Source organism: Bos javanicus, chromosome 3 (genome assembly GCF_032452875.1).
Source record: "Bos javanicus breed banteng chromosome 3, ARS-OSU_banteng_1.0, whole genome shotgun sequence".
NCBI classification, from domain to species: domain Eukaryota; kingdom Metazoa; phylum Chordata; class Mammalia; order Artiodactyla; family Bovidae; genus Bos; species Bos javanicus.
The window spans coordinates 73,481,111-73,505,347 of record NC_083870.1 but is presented as its reverse complement, the minus strand read 5'-3'; the positions used below and the strand labels follow the sequence as shown (position 1 = coordinate 73,505,347).

General features: G+C 38.7%; 1 protein-coding gene across 1 annotated transcript in view; it reads right to left on the bottom strand.

The window, feature by feature from the left end:
- Nucleotides 1–24,237, bottom strand: part of NEGR1 (neuronal growth regulator 1) — a 1,040,237-nt gene that overhangs the window by 561,233 nt on the left and 454,767 nt on the right. The gene's annotated exons all lie outside the window — the stretch shown is intronic.

The window sequence follows — 24,237 nt, the reverse complement described above, 5'->3', positions numbered from 1 at the left end:
ATGTGCACAAGATGTTATTGTTAATTATATAGTACACTTTCAAATATATATTAAATTATAAAAAGTCACTACTTTTTCTAGATAAGCCTTATTTACATATTATATTTTCATGTACACTTGTGATAATAACTTGTGACGTATGCATTGGAACAGGAAAAACTATTCTAGGCTAGGATATATCAATGATTTCTTGAAATGCTATGATTAATTCTCTTTTATTAATTTCCCATTTTTAGACTTATCTGTCTATGAAATTTCTGTTAAGCACAGGGATTTTTTTAGACCAAATAAAAACAACTAAACTTAATCCACAGTATGTAAGCCTCCAGTGAGCCAGTTAAAAGACCAGAAAACTAGGTTAAGTCTTCACATTACTAGTATGTAAGCACACATTCACCTTTGTACACCAGCACGGACATCTTTGACTTTTGATGACACTGTGATGGTATAATTTGTTCCTGCTGTTTAGTCACTACGTCATGTCTGACTTTTTGCAACCCTAAGAACTGTGATTGGCCAGGATCTTCTGTCCATGTGATTTCCTATGCAAGAATAGTGGAGTGGGTTGCCATTTCCTCCTCCAAGGGATCTGATGGTATATCCATTTTATATGCATTTTGTAAATGCATGCTTATATCTTTAGTATGTTTAGTAAAACAAATACATTTTATTTAGCTTAAAATAATTCTGTTCTCCAGAAAAATTAAAGCAGAAATTTTATTTTCAAAGCTATTTTCTATGCACTTTGCTCTATAAAATATTAACCAAACTTGACATAAGATTTGTATATGATGCTAGCATTTCAACTAAGATATTTAATATGCCAGATATTATTAGTTTTAAATCAGTCAAAGGGTACCATTGTGATCTCACTCTTTCATCTAAAGATGTCCTGGAAGTTCCATGACTAAGGTGATGTTTTTTAATCATGTGACAAGAATAATCATCTATGGATTTTGGTATATACTTAAATACATTTACATTAAATGCCTTTTCTCCTTTTTTATGGGATATTTTATATATAATATTTATAATAGGCATGTTTATATATATCATATATATGTTTATAATAATTAAAATTATTTCCTTCCATTAACTAGGCAGATATATCTTTTATGTATTTAATGTTAGTGTGCAGAAATGGATTTACAGATTTAAAATTTGTATCAGTCTTATTCTTTCCTTTAATAACAATTGATTTATTACTTTTCTTCCCTATTTATATGGTACAAGGATTTATAGTGATGACTCCATGTCATCACTTTGTTATTAAAATCCTTTAGTATATCCTTATCTAGCCAAAATGAAATCCAGAATGAAGCAGTGCCTCAGGGAACGAAAGCAATTGTGATGCCATTGCTAAGGAGAGCAACTGTATTTATCAGCATTACATGAAGGGAAAAGAGGTGGCTTGGGCATATTTATTAATAATGTGATCTCAACTAGATACTACTTAATAAAATTAATTTATATTACTGACAGAGACATGTATTGTACATTATCAAATAGCATGATTAGTAACTTTCATTTGCCAATCCTAGACAACTGGACAAAATTGTTTGATATTTGTGGTATGATCTCCAAAATATAATCAAATTTGCTTTATGGTACAACATAACACTATCATTCTTAAATGAAAGATAATACAATTGCCCTGGTAAGACACAAAGTCTGATAGAGTAATATAAACTTAATGCAGTAGCAATGTCCCTTAAACTTTTGAACACTATCATTCAAGGTTTATCTCTATGTCTCTTCCAATACAGGACTTGGCAAGATGAGCAGTCTCTTAAGAAAATAAGTAATGTCTGTCTCCATAAAGGTGGCTGGGAACAAATTTAGAGTTTTTATAAGCCAATCCTTACATAAATGCCTGCTTCTTCAAGCGAACTCTCTAAGGAATAGTCACAATTATAGGAGTTTCTACTCATTTGGTATTTACCCACTCAATCTGGTGTCCAGAAAGAAGTTAAAAATCCACTTATATAGAAGAACAAGGTTGCGTGATCTCACAATCAGTAGTGTGGATTCTATTATATATCATACCTAAGATGGCAGCTTGCAAGGGAGTCCTTGCTACATTCAAAGTTTACGATACAGATATTTTATCTCGGTCCATCTCTAATACAGTCTGTGGGTGAGTATTAAAGCAGTCACCTTAATTCTTTGTATTATTAGAATGCTCTCAAGGGACTTTAAAGAGTTTTTCTTCTTTAAAGAGGGCATTTTTATATACGCTAATTTTTTTCCTCATTTTGTAATTCTGTCTTAAGAAGAAAGATATTTGACCCAATATTTTCACTGAGATTGGTGATAGACAGGGAGGCCTGGAGTGCTGCGATTCATGGGGTCGCAAAGAGTCGGACGCGACTGAGTGACTGATCTGATCTGATCTAATCATTTATTCTATTCTTTGATTCTGTTTTTCAGTTCACTTTTTAATACTTATTTGTATGCAAACAAAAAAAAGTTAACTATTTCTTTAAAAGTTATGTTTAGCTATAGTTCATTTATTTTAAATTCATAATATCTGGATCAATAAATCATTTTTAGTGAATTAAATATAAATTTCCCTCTCAAATTCTAAGATTAAGTCTTTCATTTATGTTTATATATCATCCTTACCAAGGAAATTCACTCTGTATTTGGAAGTTTCCTCTTATCGAGAATCTAACACTTAGAACAATGCAAATATAATCAATAAAACTCAAACTCATCTTAAACAATATGAAGTCCATTCATTACTAATTAGTCCTTCAGTCTTGGGACAGGGCAAATAAATTTAGCTTCTGAATTTAATAATATTTTGGGGTAGTCTCTCTGATCGAGAAAGAGTAAGAAAGCTAACAAAAAGAGAATACATTTAAAATAAGATCCACTGATAACTGCTTTCCCAATAAATGAATCCATATTTGATAAGAGGTTTAACATATCTTCATAGAAAAGGAACTTTTTTTTTAAGATACACTGTTTTAAAATTAAAGTATAATTGATTTACAATGTTATGTTAGTTTCAGGTGTATAGTTAAAATAGTTATAATAAAATAACATTTTGGAGGCCCACTAGAAATACATGTCCTACTAACTCTTTCACTGACCAAACACACACACACACACACACACACACACACACAACTAAACAACAATATAGTATAAGATGAAGCACATACTTTAAATCCTTTTTAACTTGGATTTAGATGTTTCTAGTGCTAAACCTAATCCCTGTCTCTTAACTATACCTAAATCTTACCTAGCATTCAGAAGCAATTAGTAAAGAGTCTTTGGAAGTCATTTGGAAACTGGGAAGACTCTCCATTTATTTTTACCTCTAAAATTTTCTTGCTCTTTTGCTACTGCCATCAGCCCACCAGTCAACTTCATTCAGCTCTAGGAAAAAAAATTACAGATCAATTATTTTGTCTTGTCTCTGTCACAGTCAGTTTTTTAACTGTCTACCTGTACTTGACTTATTTGAAAAAGTTTAAACTGAAAGTGATCAATAATATTTACAAGAGAATTTATTATTTCCAATATGTGGTCAGTCACTTAGTCAGTCATGTTTGACTCTTTGTGACCACATGTCCATAAGATTTTTTAGGCAAGCATACTGGAGTGGGTTGCCATTTCCTCCTCCAGGGGATCTTCCCAACCCATGGATCGAATCCACGTCTCTGGGGTCTACTGCATTGGCAAGCGGGGTTTTTACCACTGAGCCACCTGAGAAGCCACATGACTGAAAAAGAGTACTTTGACAGAGATCTTAAGTAATCTTAGGTCTGCTCTCTGTTTCCATTATTAATCTCCATAGACGTTGTCTAGAACCCATATGGCTCTTACTAACAGCAATTTACTGTGGCAATATAATTGGCCAAAACATTGAATTAACCATTGTTAGAAACATCAAATAATTGATTTCCAACAGACAGAAAGTTGACAGAGAGAGAATCTGAAAAACATACCGGTTTAAGTCCCTATGAAGTAGTCCCTGGGTCTCTTCTATACACTATGCCATTGAATCTTTCCCAGCATAGCTTTCTTCCTAGTTTAATACAAACATTTCCAAAAGTTTAACCTCAATTATAAATCTGAATTATGACAATATCTAATCCAAACACTGAACTAATTCTAGCAAATGTGTTATAATTGAAGGAACTCCAGACAAAAAGTAAAGCAGAAAGGGCAAGGACTAATAAGTTGAATATTTCACTTGTAATGAGAACTCAGCTTGAAGCATATCAACCTCAAAAGGTGGTCAACTCACCTCAGTTGGCTGAAGAAAGGAGGCTCTGAGAAGTCCTCCAACTAGGAAAGAAACAAATTTTAAACTTGGGTCTACTTAACTCCTTCCATTATTATCTCTATGAGCTTTGGAAACTATTCAATGCCAGTGGGTCTCAGTGCCCTTCTCTGTAAACTGAGACAACTGACTTCTAAAACCTCTTCCATGTACAAAGTCTATTCTTTTAAAATCTGTGTAATAAGTCGTCACAGTTATTAATCCCTCAGAGCAGCATCCAAATCATTACCTCTCTTGATTCCAAAGTAATGTATGTGCATTTGTTGTTACCAAAGTAGACACAAAAGAATTTGGGGACTATTTCTTTTCTTAAATCTAAGGAAATGACCTGGCTTATTTTTCCTTATTTCTTAAACACGCGTATATTCTTAAAATAGTAGCAAGTTTAACAGTGTTGACAAAGGGCAAATCATTTGAAAGCACTCTCTCAGGTTTTTAAACATGGAACTCCCAATAGTATTAGTTGAAGTTTAAGGACACTTGCTGCTAAGATACTTGGAGAATCCCCTCTGGATTGCTTGTGAGACTTTGGAAACAATTAAGTCTTTGCTACAGTGCTCTGTGGGCACAATCCTAAAGATGAAAGATGCACTGATCAATTTACAGACAGTATGCTTTCGAGAAGGCATTGCCTCATGCTGCCATATAGCAGGGCATATCTGCAGGAGTCTGTTTGAAATGGCTGGTAGTTTTTCTTTCATAAAGTATTGCACAAAACAGACAAAATAGGACTGGAAATAAAGGCGTGTAGAGAAATTGGGCATGATTTTGAAAATTCAATTATACATTTCTTCAAAGATATACTCTGGAATAAAACATAGCTTTTTAATGTTCTTTATGTTTGTTGAATGTTATTGCTTTGTTATTGTTTGGTTAATCTCACCAAACCACTTCTCAATTCAAAAGATTCCTTCCATCCTTCTTGCTTTCTTCTGAGTTAGGACAAGATGATAACAGTGGCTGGCACTAGTGAGTTAATTTTATAACCAAAACTGACATTCCACTCAAGTATCCAAAATTTAAGAGTAATGAGTTGTCAGTTTTAACTGGAAAGGGGTTTTTATGTGATTTTAGAAGTCTTTTGAATATTTATTTTGTTCCACTTTATACAAATCTGTATAAGATTTACCTTGTTAGTTCCAAATATAAGTCTCTCTAGGCCAGATTGGGAAAATAAATTAGACTTCACAAACACTATGAATGCTGAATCAATATATTAATATTGAGGATGCATTAGAAATATTAACCACAAAAAAACAGCAACAATTACATCAGAAATATTAAAAATGTTTCATCAAAGTCATCATTGTAATTATGTATGTGTGTGTTAGTCGCTCAGTCATGTCCAACTCCTTGCAACCCCACAGACTGTAGCCCACCAGGTTCCTCTGTCCATGGGAGTCTCCATGCAAGAATACTGGAGTGGATTGCCATTCCCTTCTCCAGGTTTCCCTGGTGGCTCAGAGGTTAAAGCATCTGGCTGCAATGTGGGAGACCTGGGTTCGATCCTTGGGTCAGGATGATCCCCTGGAGAAGGAAATGGCAGCCCACTCCAGTATTCTTGCCTGGAGAATCCCATGGACAGAGGAGCCTGGTGGGCTGCAGTCCATGGTGTCGCAGCGGGTTGGACACGACTGAGTGACTTCACTTTCTTTCCTTTTCTTTCTCCAGAGGAGCTTCCCAACCCAGGGATCGAAACCTGGTCTCCTGCATTGCAGGCAGATTCTTTACCATCTGAGCTACAGGGAAGTCATAAGAAGTAATTATGCATAGGCTATAAAAAGAGTTACTTAGATATTAGATTCAATTCATGATTAGATACAGAAAAAGGAAATAAACTAAAACAAAAATCAACAGAGAGAATAGGATATTGTGTCTTATATCTTTTAAAACAGCTTCTCTCCATATAAACTGAGTTCTAACAGTAACTATGCAAAAGCACACACTATCAATCAGCCAAGTAATATTCAGTGATGACTCATTTATTCAACAAATATTTAACAAGCGTCTATTGGAGGCTAGACCACATGCTAGATACTGATGATAATCTTTAAAGAAGACATCCATCTCAGCCTTTAAGACACTAAGAATCCAGTGGGTAAATAAACAACTAAAATGAAAGTATGAACATTTGAACACTAGAAAACTTTAGAAAGGCTCTTAGTCCAAACTGATTTTAGAAGTGTATGGGTAGTGAGATACCCATACACTCAGAAAGGTGCCAAGACACACCTGATTATGCTCATTTTACAGATGATTAAACTGACCCTGATTGATTATGTAACTTAAAATTGTCTGTTAACAGTGCTAATTGTGGTAGAGTGTGAATTGAAGTCCAGGAATTTGACTTGGAAATCCATTCTATTTCAGTTTTACAGCTTCACCTACCATTCTAATCAATTAATAAATACGATTACGTTCAAAGGTACATTCAATTTATCTGGCAAAATCATAAGATTATAGAGTAGGTTAAGTGACCATGCCTAAGGCTATTCTTAGAGTCTTGACTTTAGGCCAGAATTCCCTGTAGTGCTTTATATAAAAAAAATCCAAGTTTAGCATCACGCTAGTAAAAGACATATCGTTCTACTGATAATCTTTCACTGAACTCTTTCTTCAGATGTAAATTCATCAAATATTTTACTTAAAAAAATTAAGACAATATGTTAGTCAATTATACTTAATGTTTTTGATTAAAATATACATTGATAACTAGAAATATAGTTGTTTTACCAGTGCTTAGATTGATATAGAAAATAAAGCATTTAGTAAAAATTATGTATTGCAATGTTTATTGAAATGTGACTAAATGGAAAAGGTCTGTCTAGTCAAGGCTATGGTTTTTCCAGTGGTCATATATGGATGTGAGAGTTGGACTGTGAAGAAACCTGAGCACCAAAGAAATGATGCTTTTGAACTGTGGTGTTGGAGAAGACTCTTGAGAGTCCCTTGGACTACAAGGAGATCCAACCAGTCCATCCTAAAGGAGATGAGTCCTGGGTGTTCATTGGAAGGACTGATGTTGAAGCTGAAACTCCAATACTTTGGCCACCTCATGCGAAGAGTTGAGTCATTGGAAAAGACCCTGATGCTGGGAGGGATTGGAGGCAGGAGGAGAAGGGGACGACAGAGGATGAGATGTTTGGATGACATCACCAACTCAATGGACATGGGTTTGGGTAAACTTCAGGAGTTGGTGATGGACAGGAAGGCCTGGCATGCTGCGATTCATGGGGTTGCAAAGACTTGGACATGACTGAGCAACTGAACTGAACTGAACTGAACTGGAAAACAGTCCAAAGAGATCTGGTCAGGAGGCAGATGATGTCTACTTAAGACCTGGTTCTCTGCTACCTACTGTGTCTTTGACCCGTAGCAAGAACTTCAACTTCCTTGCATTCAACTTTTATATCTGTAAAATAAGAATAGTTATTCCTATTTATTGATCCTCAGGGAATTGTTAATGCAATAAGATAATAGATGCAAAACACTTCTAACTTTAGGCACAAATAAAGTTAAATAGTGGACTCAAAAACCTCGCAAGAGCAGTCACTGTTCTGGAGACCTTGATACCTGAGAGAACTGAAACTAAGAAATCCAAAATTTCTCAGTCAAGGTGATATGGTTATTTAGTATCAAAGTTGGAATTAGGATGTTTTTCTCTTAAGTGTACTCTCTCCGTTTGGTACTAGGGTTTCCCAAAGTAAAAAAGCAAACTGGGAGAGAAATGAAAAGGCTTAGGGTCAAGCAAGTTTGGTAAAAACCAATTGAATAATGATAAATGTAAAGCATAAATTTTGTAGTCAGTCTTTAATTTGAGCTTAGCTCTTCTAGTGTTTGTGTTGGTGTTTGTGTTGTTTTGCATAGCTTGCCTAACCTACATTAGCTAGCTGCCAATTTCCTTCATAGAATAGGTATAATGATAACATTTTATTGCCTTTCAGATTGATTAAATATAATAGATATTAAGCATTTAGCATTATATCTGACATACAGTAACCACTCAACTAGCCATAGCTAATATCTTGGTTGCCTATGGCCACTGAAACAAATTAGCAGAAACTTCATGGCTTGAAACAACAAAAACTTAATATTATATATTTCTGTAGGTTACAAGTTCAACACTGAGCTTAGGAGCTAAAATCAAAGTGTAGGCAGGATTGCCTTCCAGATCTAGCAGTGAATGTATTTTTTTTTTCCAAATTCTAGAAACTCCTTCTATCTGTTGGTTTATGGTCTCTTCTTTTAATTCAAAGCCAGGTCCATCTTTCACACATCATGTTGTTCTGACTTGTTTTCTATCTTTCTCTTTCAGTTATGTGTGTCCTTATGATTACATTGAACTACATAGTTTTTCCCTAGAATAACCTTTCTATTTTGAAATTAAGGTGTTAAGAACTTTAATTATTTATGCAACCTTAACTCTTCTTTCCCACCAGTTCAGTTCAGTCGCTGAGTCGTGTCCAACTCTTTGCAAATCTCTGTACTACAGAACGCCAGGCTTCCCTGTCCATCACCAACTCCCGGAGCTCAGACTCATGTCTATCATGTTGGTGATGCCATCCAACCTTCTCCTCCCACCTTCAATCTTTCCCAGTATCAGGGTTTTTTCCAATGAGTCAGTTCAGAGTTTCAGCTTCAGCATCAGTCCTTCCAATGAATATTCAGGACTGATTTCCTTTAGGATTGACTGGTTGATTCTCCTTGCAGTTCAAAGGACTCTCAAAAGTCTTTTCCAACACCACACTTCAAAAGCACCAATTCTTCAGCATTCAGCTTTCTTTGCCATGAACGAGTCCACTCTTACACATGAAAGGTAGCATATCCATAGGTTCCAGGGATTAAGACATAGACATCTTTGGAGGCCATTATTCTAACTACTACAGATGCTACAATGAAAAAAAATTGCCCATAGAGAATCATATGTACATTTACTATTCATATGTTTTAGATGGGAGTATAGTATTCACAGTTTTTAAACTTATTTGAATCTCTTTTACTACACAAAAAGTTTTAGAATCATTGCTCCAAAGAATACATTTTAGGAAATTATGTAGTCTATCATATTCCCTCCAATATATTATTTATACATACATTTATATGTGTATATGCAATTATATGCATATATATACACATGTACACATATATGTAGCTATATTTATAGACATGTATTTACTATTAGATTGAATATTTTCATATTCATTGTAATAATTTGCAATCTTACCCTTTAAGATAATTTTCTCTGACATATCTTTAGCACTAATGACAACTATTTGATTCAGGACAATTTTCTAAAGGAAATCCAAATAGAAGTTTTAATAATATTAAAGATACACTCTACACACTAGAGTGGGTAGCCTTTCCCTACTCCAGGGGATCTTCCCAATCCGGGAATTAAACCCAGGTCTCCTGCATTGCAGGCAGATTCTTTACCAGCTGGGCTACAAAGGAAGCCCAAGAGTACTGGAGTGGGTAGCCTATCCTTTCTCCAGCAGATCTTACTAGGAATCAAACTGGGGTCTTCTGAATTGCAGGTGGATTATTTGACAACTGAGCTATAGTATTCTAGCCTGGAGAATTCCATGGACTACAGTCCATGGGATCGCAAAGAGTTGGACACGACTGAGTGACTTTCACTTTCTACATACTACTTTCAAATATTTCTAGACTCTCATATATTTAGTAAAATATAGAAGTAATCCTTTTTTGCATTACATTTTCTATACTTGTTTATAATGGACAAGAAGAGAAGCCAGCATGATGTCACTTTAAACCCATATTTTTGTGTGATATACCCATGCTGTTCTTATTTTTAGATTTCTCAATCTTAGACATTAGATTTTGAAGGAATGAAAAAATATGTTAAAACTGAAAGAAGCCCCAATGCCAAATGACATGCCTTCATCAACTGATTAGAATTTTTTCTATTCATTTCATCCTGATTTCATTTCCAATTATTTTCTTTCTAATCTTTTATAACAAAGGAAAGGATGGCACATAGACACAAAGGAAAACAAATAGAGCTGCCATTCCTGAAGTGAAGTTAATTTTATAGTCATTAACACATGGTTGCAAACCCTAGTTACACAATGTTTCCTCTGGAAAAAAAAAAAAAAAAACTGAGAAATAAGTATACCCCTTGGTGTATGCAAGACAAAAGATCTTTTCCCCAGCATGTCTCTAATCCCTCAGTGGTATAAGTGTGTCTTTGAAGAGTTGATCACAGTACCAACATTCTCTCCATTAACATAACAAATACTAATGTAAAACAAAGACATTCTAATTTCAACAATATGAGAAGATTGTGATATTTCTGGTTTTGAGACCAAAGTTCATGGTTAACCTAGGATTTGATTCTGAGACATTCTCTGAATGAAAATTAACTCTTTCAGAACCAACACACACTACTTTTTGCACCCTATCAGAATATCCTGGCAGAGCACCCATGAAAGACAGGACCCTGAAACTAACACAACATCGTAAACCAAACATGCTGGTGGTGGTAGTTAGTCATTCAGCCATATCCGACTCCTTTGTGATACCATGAACTGTAGTTCTCCAGGCTTCTCTGCCCATGGGATTTCCCAGGCAAGAACACTGGAGTAGATTGCCATTTCTTTCTCCAGAATATACTCCCCACCCAGAGATCCAACCCAGGTCTCCTGCATTGGCAGGTATATTCTTTACCACTGAACCACCAGAGAAGCCCAAACCAACTATAATTCAATATTAAGAATAATCCCACCATACATATACTCCATCCATCCCTTACTTAATCAAAATTAGGGTGATTGTTACATTAATATACAATCAACTTAATTTCTTTTATTTTTCTTTCTCCCTTTTTTCTTCCATCTATATTTCACAGAAGAGGTAAATGAGACATCACCTTGTGGCTGTGAATGAATAAATTAGTTGAAAATATCATTTGCTCCTGAATTTCCAAAGTATGCCACAAAGTCATAACATCTCTATAGGCTGCCTCTCAGGAGACATGAATCATATCATATCATATCAGTCGCTCAGTCATGTCTGACTCTTTGTGACCCCATGAATTGCAGCACGCCAGGCCTCCCTGTCCATCACCAACTCCTGGAGTTCATTCAGACCCATGTCCATCGAGTCAATGATGCCATCCAGCCATCTCATCCTCTGTCGTCCCCTTCTCCTCCTGCCCCCAATCCCTCCCAGCATCAGAGTCTTTTCCAATGAGTCAACTCTTCGCATGAGGTGGCCAAAGTACTGGAGTTTCAGCTTTAGCATCATTCCTTCCAAAGAAATCCCAGGAGACATGGATATATAAAAATAATATTCATAAGGAAATCTAAGGATTAACAACAACAAAAAAAAGAAACTAAACCAAGCAGATAGAAACGGGTACATGGTTTCTCATTAATTAGAACTTTTGGAAATTCATGAAAAAAAATGAATCCATAGAGGTTCAGGATCTTTAGATATTAAGCAAACATGTCCTTGTTATACACTGTACTGTGTTTTTTATCCCCTTTCACCCTCCAGTTTATCAAGACTGCAGGTCATCTACTGATGATAAGCTGTAGGTCTAGGTAATGAATACCAGATGCTCTCTGTTACTACCATTTATCTGATCATCCCACTATTCATATGATTTTAAGTTTGGTGCTGTCACTTGGTGCTTTTACTTTCCTTTACTGTTAAAAGTAAGGCCCCTCCATCTTTTCTCTGGAAACATATGAGTGTTAATTTATTCTTCCCATGATTTTATACAAGCAACCAAGCATGAAAGTACTACAGTACCTGATCCTATGAAAAGACACAGCACTGCCTTAGCATGGACTCCTAAAGGACCACGGGAGATGGGAACTCCCACGGTCAATGTTGTCTCTGTCTCTCTCCCATTCTCCATTGGTTTCTCTCCGTCTCTTTGTTTTTTACTCATAATATCAAAAAAGTAAGGAAAACCTGTGCCTCTTTTTTGAGTAGTTTCACACAGAAAAACCCATGCTGACATAATTTTACTATGAAATCAATGCCTATTATCAACTATTTTAATTAATGGATTTATTTGCTCTTGTGTTTTTACTTTGGCTATTGGTAATGTCTACCATTTTGTACATAAAAGACTTTTTGTCTGCTATTAAGTTTTTTTTTCCTTTAACTGACACCAAAAGTTTTTCCAATAACATGGTCTACAATTAGTCTGTCTTTATGAAAGTTAGAGGCCAAACAATTAAGTCTATTTTTCTAACTGTTTTATTTGTCAGGCTGGGAGATGATTGGTCTAAAATAAAAAGGTTAGCAAAAATTTCATTAGTTCTAATAAGCAACATGGTGGGGTGTCATTTTAATACATTTAGGTTTCACAAGAAGTCTTTTTGTCAAATTTGAGAAATGGCTGGCTTGGCATATGCAATTTTCTATGTTGTGCTGTCATCATCCTTCCAAAATAAAAGAAATAGAAAAATAGTAAGTTAGAGAAACAGGAAGCTAATAATTATTATAAAGCTGTTCAATACATCTGTTAAAGAAGAAGTTACAGGGCTAAAAATGATAAACAGGAGTTGAATCACTGATCTTTTCAACTGAATATAAATGCACATACAGATCTCGTGAAAGAATTTCATTACAAATAGTAATACTACTTATAACAGTTTATTGAGTACTGACTCTGTGTCTAGTACTTAACAGATTTCATCTCTTAATTCTAAAATAAATCTAAGGTTTAAGTATCTCAATCCTGAGTTCACACAGGTACTAAGAGGCAGAGCCAAGACATGTTCAGGTCTATATCAGTCTAATATTTTTCCACAGAATGACATCAAAATTCTGGAGAAGTCATTTTCTCTACAAAGCATAGTTACATTAGCTGATTCATCTCAGTTATTTTTACAGCAGGCAGGTAGCTAGATATGAGCAGAGAAATGGGGGCAAGGGGTTGCTGCTGCTGCCACTGCTAAGTCGCTTCAGTCGTGTCCGACTCTGTGCGACCCCATAGACGGCAGCCCGCTAGGCTCCTCTGTCCCTGGGATTCTCCAGGCAAGAACACTGGAGTGGGTTGCCATTTCCTTCTCCAATGTGTGAAAGTGAAAAGTAAAAGTGAAGTCATTCAGTCATATCCAACTCTTCGTGACCCCATGGACTGCAGCCTACCAGGCTCCTCCGTCCATGGGATTTTCTAGGCAAGAGTACTGGAGTGGGGTGCCATTGCCTTCTCCGGCAAGGGGTTAGATGGCACAAAATCACACATCTTATAAACAGTGGGGTACATTAGCAGACAAACAAAAGCAGGAACCTCCAGATTGATAAGAAACCACACATTTTGGATGCTAAGTGTCCTACAGGCAGACAAAGAAGAAGGGGGGAAGGCGGGAATCCTCTGTATCTGAACGTAACCTATTGCTCATAATCTCTCATTACAACAAAATTAGCCTTGCAGATTAGAAGTACGCATCAAACACTGATGCCATGACACTCCTGATTTAAGCTAAATAAGCATAAAGATCCCTCCTTCCCTGGGAAAGATGGAGCTAGAAAAATCAGGGTATATGATCCATCCCCCAAATCCTCCTTCCCCAGTGAATATTCCTCCCTTTATTTATATGCTCTTCATAACTGGCTTGCCCAGGAAATCCAAGGAAGAGATACTCACCTGTTTGCCTGCTCTCCTGCTGAGAGCACAAATTTTGCTTAAATAAACCCTCACTTTACTTCCTTAACCTTTTTGTTTTGTCTTTGAATTATTTCTGTGATGAAGAACCTTAAATTCATCAGGAACATCTTGTAAGCACTTATTACTTCATTTTGAACATGTTTATTGAGAACTATATTAAAACACATTGCTTGTCCTCATGTGGTTTACATTTTAGCCAGGAACACAGAAATATAAACCAGTAATGAGTTATGAAAGGAGGGGAAAGGGTCAAAGAGGACTCAAGGAGTGATTAATTCTGGTTAAAGGGAGGAAAGAGTGCTCAAGTTAGAATGAAAATGCAGAGGTGTGAAACACCAAGGTTCTTTAAGGGTACAGCAAGGTAGTCAGGACTCCCATAGGCTAAGGGTAGAAAAAGGAGAGAAGAAGGGGGCAGAAGGCATTGTTACATCAAGGGGAACAGGCAGTGAAGGGTTTGCTTGCCATTCTGGCCATACTGCTTCCTATAAAGAAAGCTTCAAACTCTAGTCACTTATTTAGAAGACTGTTTTATATTATTTAATGTTCTCATAAGATTAATAAATGTGTAATTTTTAAAATCAAATAAAGTATAAAGTTGAAAAGTGGAATATTTCCTGCCATATCAGTAAACAAAGGCTATCACAGCCTTTTGTCAGCGATTGCAGTCACCATGGATGGTAAGCTGGTGAGCCCAGAGGAAACTCAGGATGTGAAAACATAGGATACTGGGCCCAGGTAGGTAGTATGCATATCAAAGGAATTGTTTCACTGAGACCAGACTCTTGCATCTTCCCACACATAGAAAAACACTAAATTCCTTAACTTGGAATATCTGGTTTTCCTTTAATTCACAATAATCTTTTGAAGTTCAGACTACCTGCCATTTGTTGCAAAACTTCAGTATAACCTAGCTCCCCTCCTCACCTCCTCAGAGTGGTTCTCTCAGGGTTACTTGAGATATTGTTTCCCAGGCCCGAAGTCCTAAAAATTCCCACCAAATAAAACATAACTTTCAATGTTTCAATGCTTAGGTTGTGAATATTTGTTTAGGTCCACAAGGTGAAAAGCAACATGAGCCTTATTAGAGACAAAGTGCCTTATATTCTTCCTTACTAACCGTCAGGATAATAAGCAATGACCAATTTTAGTAGCAAAGTTCAAGGTGATATGGAGATCTTTAAGAAGTACTCATTTATCATGAGACACTGTGAAACACTGAAAATATAAAGATTATGTATAGAATCATCTGATCAAAATACAAAAACCCAGAAATATTTTAATCCCAAATAAACAGTTCTTTTTATTAGACAGTGAAAAAAGCAGAGACATTACTTTGCTGACGAAGGTCCATCCAGTCAAAGCTATGGTTTTTCCAGTAGTCACATATGGATGTGAGAGTTGGACTGGAAAGAAAGCTGAGTCCCAAAGAATTGATGCTTTTGAACTGTGGTGTTGGAGAAGACTCTTGAGAGTCCCTTGGCCTGCCAGATCAAATCAGTCAATCCTAAAGGAAATCAGTTCTGAATATTCACTGAAAGTGTTAGGTAGTTAGAATAGGAAAAAAGAGTTCAGAATGGCAGTGGCTACAAGACAAGGAAGGGAAAAGCCCATGAAAATAGAACAAAGGAAGGTCCGAGGACCAGAGTGAGGACCTCAGGTAGAAAAAACAGCACCCCGGCTAGCCCAATTTACATAGAGCAGGCCCAGCGGGGGAGGAGAAAAACATGTAAAACAAGGAGCCAAAGGGCCGGGGCTCTCTCTCTTATTTTCGCTTCTTTTGGGTTGGCATGCCCTCACGCCTCAAAGATTTATTTTCCTTTATTTTCTAAATAAAACTGAGCTGTAACTCAAAGCTGTAACACTGATCTGTCTGAGAGCTGTGAAACACAGAGGGCTTTAACATCCGTCACTTCAAATTTTTGTTGTGACGAGACAGAACCAAGGAAATTACACACTCCCCTGATATCTACGGTGCTGTGACTTGGATTTAACCTGGCTGAAACAACCTCAGCATGGCCCCCGCAAGGAGGAGGCCAAGCACAGCAGGAGCCCAACTTGGTGAAAGCTCCCATGGTAGAAGTGGAATGAGAAGAAAACCCAGGTTGTGGGCCATTACAGAGGGCAAGGGCTTTGGCCATGGAATGTGGTCTGGTTGGGTTTTGAATTCATATGCTGGGTGAGTTGGGGGATCATCCCAATCACTGGGGAACCGTCCACTCCTCCGTCTTTTGACAGTGCCTTGGAGCTGTCCTGCCACCTCTGGGTGTGTCATTTAGCTTACAGATTGGGGATTAAGGTTTACTTGAATTTGACTTGTCATCTTGGACTCATTTGATTTTAATCGGTTTATGTTATGCCCTTGTGCTAGGTCATTCTTTCAAAAGTTGTGCCCTGCCCCCTTTCTCTCCAATTTCATGCTCTTTTCCTGAGCCCCATCCAGGCCCACAATGTTGCCTCCACAATCTTCTGGTGGGACAACCAGAAAATAGCTTGCTCTCAGGAGGGAAATACTGTATACTATCCAATCCCTCTAGATATTCAGGCCTTCATCTTCCATGTTTCCTACAGCATGTGCAACATCAGCATCTCTCAGTGAACCTGCTAGGGTGGGAGACAGGCACACAATACCTGCTAGAAGTCTATCTGTTGGCATCCCTTCAAAGGCAATTGGGTTTCCAGGGATAATGTTTGCCACTTTGGGAGTTAGCACTGCAGGCTGTTTGGGCCCATACCCTTACCACCCTTCTCCTAAAGTTACAAACATACCCCAGATCAAATCTCCACTCCACTTTTATGGAACATCTGGTCTGTTGCCTCTTATCAATTTGTTCTTAAGCCAATTACTAACTCTTACAACCAGGACCCTGCCCCCTTATAGGCAATATTGCTCCATCCTGCCTATTATTAAAATACTCTTAATGCCCCTAACAGGGCCAGATAACCCACTCCTTTGTCATTACTTCTGTTATTACTTAAAGTGGTTCTATGACAATGAAATGTTTACCATTGGAGATACCCTAATCTGCTCTTATAGAGGACTAGAGGAGGAAATCAGTGACTTACATTCCATTAGAGCAGTAAGAGGATAAGGCTTATGACTGTTTCATCAGGGTCCCAGTCTCAGGGCACAGGCTTAGATTGCTTTACATCATGATATCTATTCCCATCTGCAGTGAACAAACTTGCTATTAGTTAAAATTACAGCCCCTTAGTCCTACCCAGCACTGGTCAAGCTGGAGACCTTTGGGACATCCAACTCAGGACCAGGGGTCCCAGGAGGTTGGCCTGCCTCAATCTGCCTAGGGATCTGGTCCTCGAAAGGTCATCACACCTCAACCTGCTTGGAGATCCGCCAGTCCAGGGGTCCCAGGAGGTCGTCACACCTTGACCTGCCCAGGGACCCAACTCTTGGGAGGCCAACTTGTCTTGACCTGCCTGGGGATTCAATCTCCAGGAGGCTGTCATGCCTCAGCCTGCCTGGGGATGCCTGGCTCTCAGGTTGCAACAGTATTGGGTAGGATAAGCTTCAGAAAGACTCACCCCTAAGGAAGTCCACCCATGGAAATAGAAGGAAGCCTATTACTTGTGAGACTGTGCCCAGTTTCAGCAATAACTAAGGAGCCCAATGAAAATCCCACTGCCTTTATGGAAAGGCTAAAAGAAGCCCCCCAAAAGTTTACTAATCTGTACTTAGACTCTTATGAGGGACAGGTGATTTTAAAGGACAAATTCCTATCCCAATGTGCATCAGACATCAGGATAAAATTACAACAGCTACAGCAGCAGGACCCTGCTCCCTCTTTAGATGAGATGGTTCAGACAGCCACCAATACATTTTATAACAGAGAACAGGACAAGGAGGCCAAGGCCCAGCAGAGGGAGAAAAGGAAAGAGACAGGGCATGCCCAGATGCTGGCCAGCCCTCCAGGGAAGCCCTATGGCAAACCCCAAGTCCTTGAAGGATAAGGCACCAGGCAAATGCCTAATCTGTAGACAAGTGAGGCATTGGGCCAAAGAGTGTCCAAACCATGGCAAGTCTCCTCAAATGGCTTGTTATAAATGCCATCAACTGGGACATCAGGCAACACTCTACCCTAGGGACCCAAGAGTCTCAAGGTCAAGCGCCAAGCTTTCCCTCATGATGGTTCAACAAGACTGAAGCAGCCCACTCCAGCCAGCCCACCTGTCACAGATAACCATCACGGGGCTGGACCCAAGGGTGCAACTAGATGTGGCAGGTAGGTCCAAGAATTTCTTGGTTGACACAGGGGCTACCTACTCTGTCCTGACCTCCTACTTCAGAGCCTTCTCCTCCCAAACCTGTACCATTTGGGTGCTACAGGAAAAATAACTATTAAAAGATTCACCAGGGCACTTCTTTGTTGCTGGGATGGACAAATATTTTCCCACCAGTTTTTGGTGGTTCCTGAGTGTCCTACTCCCTTATTGGGGAGAAATCTATCCCTGCCTTTGAAATCTTACAGCTATTGCAATCCTGCAATGCTTTAAAACACTCTTCTGGGGGCAAACTATTTTTACCAGCAACCTCCTGCCTACCCCCGAGGGCTCTCTCCCCTTTCACTCTTGCCTAGAAACCTTGGACCACTGGACAAAACCCCAAAAGGGATTGTCAGAAGATCCTCTGGCCAAACCTGAGGAAATCTGGTACACTGATGGAAGCAGCTTTGTCTTGGATGGAAAAACAAGAGCCAGATATGTAGTAGTCTCCAATTTTGAGAGACTCCAAACCTTTGCCATCAGGTACTTCAGCCCAATTAGCTGAGTTCATAGCCCTGTCTTGAATTTAGAGCTGGGAAAAGGATAAAGAGTAGCCATTTACACTGACTCCAAGTATGCCTTTCTGGTGCTACATGCACATGCTGCTATTTGGGAAAAAAAGGGGCCACTTGACCACTCAAGGGTCCCCAGTCAAATGGTGATCAAATCCTTAGACTCTTAGAGGAAGTCCATCTGCCTGCTGAGGTTTCAGTCTCCCACTGTAAAGGACACCGAAAAGGGAGCATAGAAGTGGCATGAGGGAACCAAGTAGCCAACCACGCAGCTAAGAGAGCAGCATTACAGAACAATGACCTAATAGGGGTTGCCACCTTAGTTCCACAGACTAATTTGCCAGAAACTCCTTAGAGCTTTTGCCAGAAGCTCAAAGAAGGTGAGACTCTTAGAGCTAACAGTAAGGGCTTTCAAGAAGATCATATGGGGTGGTTCCCAAAGGAGGGATTCCTTTTTCTGCCTGGGAACCTCCAATGGAAGTTGTTAACTCCTGACATGCCACCACTCATTTAGGGGAAAAGGCCCTCCAAAGATTACTAGAAAGGTCCTTCAAAGGAATAGGTCTCCAAATGACTATAAGGCCTCCTCTTGTCCCATTTGCCAATTAAACAAACCCCAAGGAGCTCGAAGACCTCAGTTGGTCCAGCCTGTCCAATGACATGGGACCTACCTAGGTAAGGCCTGGCAGATAGACTTCACCCAGATGCCAGTTTCTCAAGGGTATAAATACCAATTAGTCATGATAGATACATTCACACGATGGACTGAAGGCTTTCTCACCCAGACTGATAAAGCTAGTTAAAAACAACTGCTCCATGAAATCATTCCAAGATTTGGTCTGCCCAGGTTATTACAAAGTGACAATGGGACATCATTTACTTCTAAGGTCACCCAAGGGGTCTCAAAAGCATTGGGCATTACTTATTATCTCTATTGTGCCTTCAGGCCTCAGTCTTAAGGAAAAGTAGAAAGAGTCAACCAATTCTTAAAATCAGTGATAAAAAAGATAATCCAGGAGAACTCCCTGGAATGGAAGGAGGCTTTACCAATAGCTCTCCTCTGCACCCATATTGCACCTAAGGAACAGGTTGGTCTTAGTCCTTATGAGATGCTATACGGGAGGCCTTTTGTTTATGTCAATGACCTCTTCCTAGATCCAAAAGCTTAGACTCTCCACTCTTATACCATGGCCATTGGGCAATTTCAACAGGATATACACTTGTGGAGTGTCAACCAGGACCCAAAAGATTCTAAGGAGTCACCATTATAAGCTCCAGGGACTCAAGTCCTAATTAAAGTCTGGAAAGATGGGTCCCCAAAGGCTCAACTCCAGCCCACATGGAAGGGCCCCTACCCTGTGATAATTTCTACCCCCACAGCCGTCAAGGTATCAGGACATGACTCCTGGATTCACTACTCATGAGTCAAGCCATGGAAGAAAACAGAAGAGGACACTCAATACATCTGTGAGGCCCTGGGAGGTCTCAGATACCTTTTCAGAACTACAAATGAGTGCTAATCTAATGAACACCCCAAAAATCTAGTTTCTGGGGATAAGATTTCTCAGCCAACACAGCTTGGCAGGGGCTGTACTCCAAAATAGACAGGAGATAGATCTTCTGATCCCTGAACAAGGAGGGACTTAAGCCATCCTGGTGATGGGAATTTGGAGTTAGCTAATGCCCCCACTAGTCTTTGTTATGCCATATTGATGCTGCTTATGGTTGCTCCATGTATTATCAATTGTCTAACCTGTTCTGTTTCTGCCCAGGTCAACAAGCTACAACAAACAGTGCCAATTCAACAAGGATATATAAAACTACAGCTGACCATGGAAAATATCACTCACCATTAGATGGACACTGCTATCAGGATTCTAAGGCCTGAAACTAGCAAGAGGGGGAGGCCCAATGCTCCTCGCAGTCCCAGTTCAGCAGGAAGTAGCCAGAAAGACCTCGACGCTCCTATCCCCAAATAATTGGACTTCCCATCTCTTGAGGAGGGAATATTAGGTAGTCAGAATAGAAAAAAAGGAGTCCAGAATGGCAGTGGCTAAAAGACAAGGAAGGAAAAAGCCCATGAAAATAGAACAAAGGAAGGTCTGAGGACCAGAGTGAGGACCTCAGGTAGAACAAACAGCACCCCTGGCTAGCCCACTTTACATAAGGGCAGGCTCAGGGGGGAGGGAAAAAAACATATAAAAAGAGGAGCAAACGGGCCAGGGCTCTCTCGTATCTTTGAGTCTTTTGGGTCAGCATGCCCTCACGCCTTGAGGATGTATTTTCCTTTATTTTCTAAATAAAACTGAGCTGTAACATGGAGCTATAACACTGATCTGTCTGAGAGCTGTAACACTGATCTGTCCAAGAGCTGAGACTCGAGTTGTGACACGCCAAGGGTTTTAACAGCCATGCTTCAGATTTTTGTTGTGATGAGATAGAAGTGAGGAAATTACACACTCCCCTGACAGAAGGACTGATGCTGAAGCTGAAGCTGAAGCTCCAATACTTTGGCCACATGATGCAAAGAACTGACTCACTGAAAAAGACCCTGATCCTGGGAAAGATTGAAGGTGGGGGGAGAAGGGGATGACAGAGGAAGAGATGGTTGGATGGAATCATCCACTCAATGAACATGAGTTTTCAGCAAGCTCTGGGAGTGGGTGATGGACAGAGAAGCCTGGAATGCTGCAGTTCATGGGATCACAAAGAGTTGGACATGACTGAACAACTGAACTGAACTGATTCCAAATGATAGGTCTAGGGTTTTATTCAGTCACATGCAATGTGTTTACTTTGGACTCAGTCAAAAGGGTTTCATGAGGATGTAGATGATAGGCAATGTTTTGATTATTTGATTGACAAGAGCAGTCCAGAAAACAGAGAAAGTTGCAGGTAGGTATAACATTTTCTCCTTGGTATTTCATGTATATACATATGCCTTCTATAGCTCTTGCTGTGCCAATGTTCTTGGTTTTATATAGTAGTCAGATAGGACTATGGCTACTCTTGGCAAAGTGCACAGCACCACACTTGTATCCTATGGCTACACATAAATATCACTTTATGGTGATGAGATGGAATATTAAATACTGCAGTCAGACAAGGAGAGAACTGAAAAATTATGAAGCACATGAAATCAAACTGGTATATTTAGCTTTCTTTGAGCAGTAATATAACATTTTAATAACAAGTATTAACAAATAACTCTCATTCTTTCAGAAGGTGATGGGTCAGAAGTCTGTCTCCTTTACTTATTTTGAAGGGGCAAAATTGGAGATTATTTTACTTCTGAGATATATAGCCCTTCCATTTAATTAATTTCATATTTTAAGCCTGAAGTATGTTCCAAAAAGTTTCTGTGAATTCAAAAGTTCCAGGCATTCAAGCACACTCTCCTTTTGATCTTGATGAGGCCACACCAATTTTTTCAGCCACATGCAAATGCAAAAAGTAAGTCATATCATATTTTGGCAGCAGCCAAAGTGGATAACAAACCACACTTCAGAAAGCACAGATTCAGTTAGGTTGCCTTTAAGGGAGACTTCACTGCTGTGTACGGCAAAGTTAAAAGAGGAACATATCATACTGTCAAAGACAAGTGGGCTGTGTGAAGTGCAAGCTCAAAAGCCTCACAGTAATTCCAACCACATGCCAAGTCTCAGAAAGTGGGGCAGTGTCTCCTCTGGAGATGGGAAAAGCACTCCAAGGCATGCAAAACCGACAACTCTCCATGAGAGATGGATGTGCCGTGGAATGTTTTCTGCCTTCAAATAATTGTTCAAATGTTCTGCAAGGTGTCTTCATTAGCTAAATAAATACCTTTGAGAGCAATTTTTATTCGTCCAGAGCAGAGTCAGAGTAACTATTTCCAGGACTCTTTAGGAGGTCAGGCACTTCAAGGGTAGATTTATGTTACTTTGAAAACCACATATAGCTGTTCTGTTAAAATGCTCTTTTTATAACAGAAAGCATGGTATGTCAAACCTAAAAAATTTCATTTTCTCTTTTGTGTCGTAATTCTGATATTTCATTCTTGATCACTCAAACCCCAATTCACTAATATACTCAAAGCTTGACTCACTTCACTTCATTTCATTATTTGCTCAGAACAGATGTATAACAGGCATGAAGGTCAAGATTATTGATTAAAACCCACAGCAATGAAGTATCTATTAAACCCAAGGTAACTGACAACCATGTGACTCAATCCACGCGGAATTTTTCTAGATGGAGTGATTTTGACAGAAATCAGCAACATTATAAGATTTCAACAAAACAAAAATATTACTATATATACTAACATTTAGAAATTAAGATGCTCACACCTATAAGGTAAACATCTCTACTTCCACACACCCTTTTTCCATTTCCATGGTAACTACACTAGTTCTCACAATCTCAAACAGGTGTGGACCATCACAACACTTTTCAAACTGAATTTTCTTTTTCGGGAACTTACACTAAAATTTTGTTCCATTCAAATAGAAAAATTAAAAATCTGTTATTCCGATTCGATTTCTCTCATCTTACTGAGCCTATATTGGTCCAAAAAGATAATCCAGTCATTAATACACCTGGCTATATTATCCCACACATTTCAATGGGAAATGCTTAGAGTACTGCTAGATACTGTTCGACATGATGACTGCATAAATTTGTCAGCTAAACAACAGTGCCTTTTTGTGGTTAAGTTATTGATAGATGTTATCAAGTTCTCCATTGGTTGCCTTTTCTGGCTTCTTAAAGCAAAACAATTATAACCTATTTTAGTGTCAGGAACTTTGAGAACAGGATAAAAATGATAGTTATTCTTCCTAGGGGAAAATACATTTTAAAAAAACACATCAAATTCCACACACACTCTCATGTATTCTAAGGTTAAAGAATCCCTTGATTTACAATTTTATCACCTTGTTTTGGCCAGTCTAATGGCTGCTCTTTAGGATAAAAATGTACCTCAATAAACAAGCAAACGACAACAAACAGTCACACCACATCAGCCAAGGAAGCCTGTGGCAGAGTTTGAAGAAATTTGCTATTTAAAAATCTCAAACTGATTTTGTCAATCTCTTCAGTCTTTCACCATTTCTTTATCTATGCAAGACTGTTTCCACCTTTGCCAACCACCGAGATGGTGGAGCTGGGTGGATTATTCTAATGTTTCCCTATGATGACACTCATAACAGCTACTTCCTATAGCAGCTTCTTAATCTGAGAAAGCTCCCAGCCCTGGCTCCCCAGGGCTCTCTGTTTAAACTCCAGGCAGCTGCTCCTCTCAGCAATGAATGGCTCCAGTCAGCAGCTGAGCACATCAATTACAGCCTCCTACAGCTGCTCCCCAAGAGTCCCATTGCTTCTTACATGCTCAGATGACCTCCAACTGCATCTTGATCTCTTAGGAGCTGCACATTTGAGCATTTCTTTGTCAGCAGCACTTCTAAATGATATCTTATGGCAATGTTCTAATGAAGCCATTCCCCTAATCTGAGGAGCTGTTT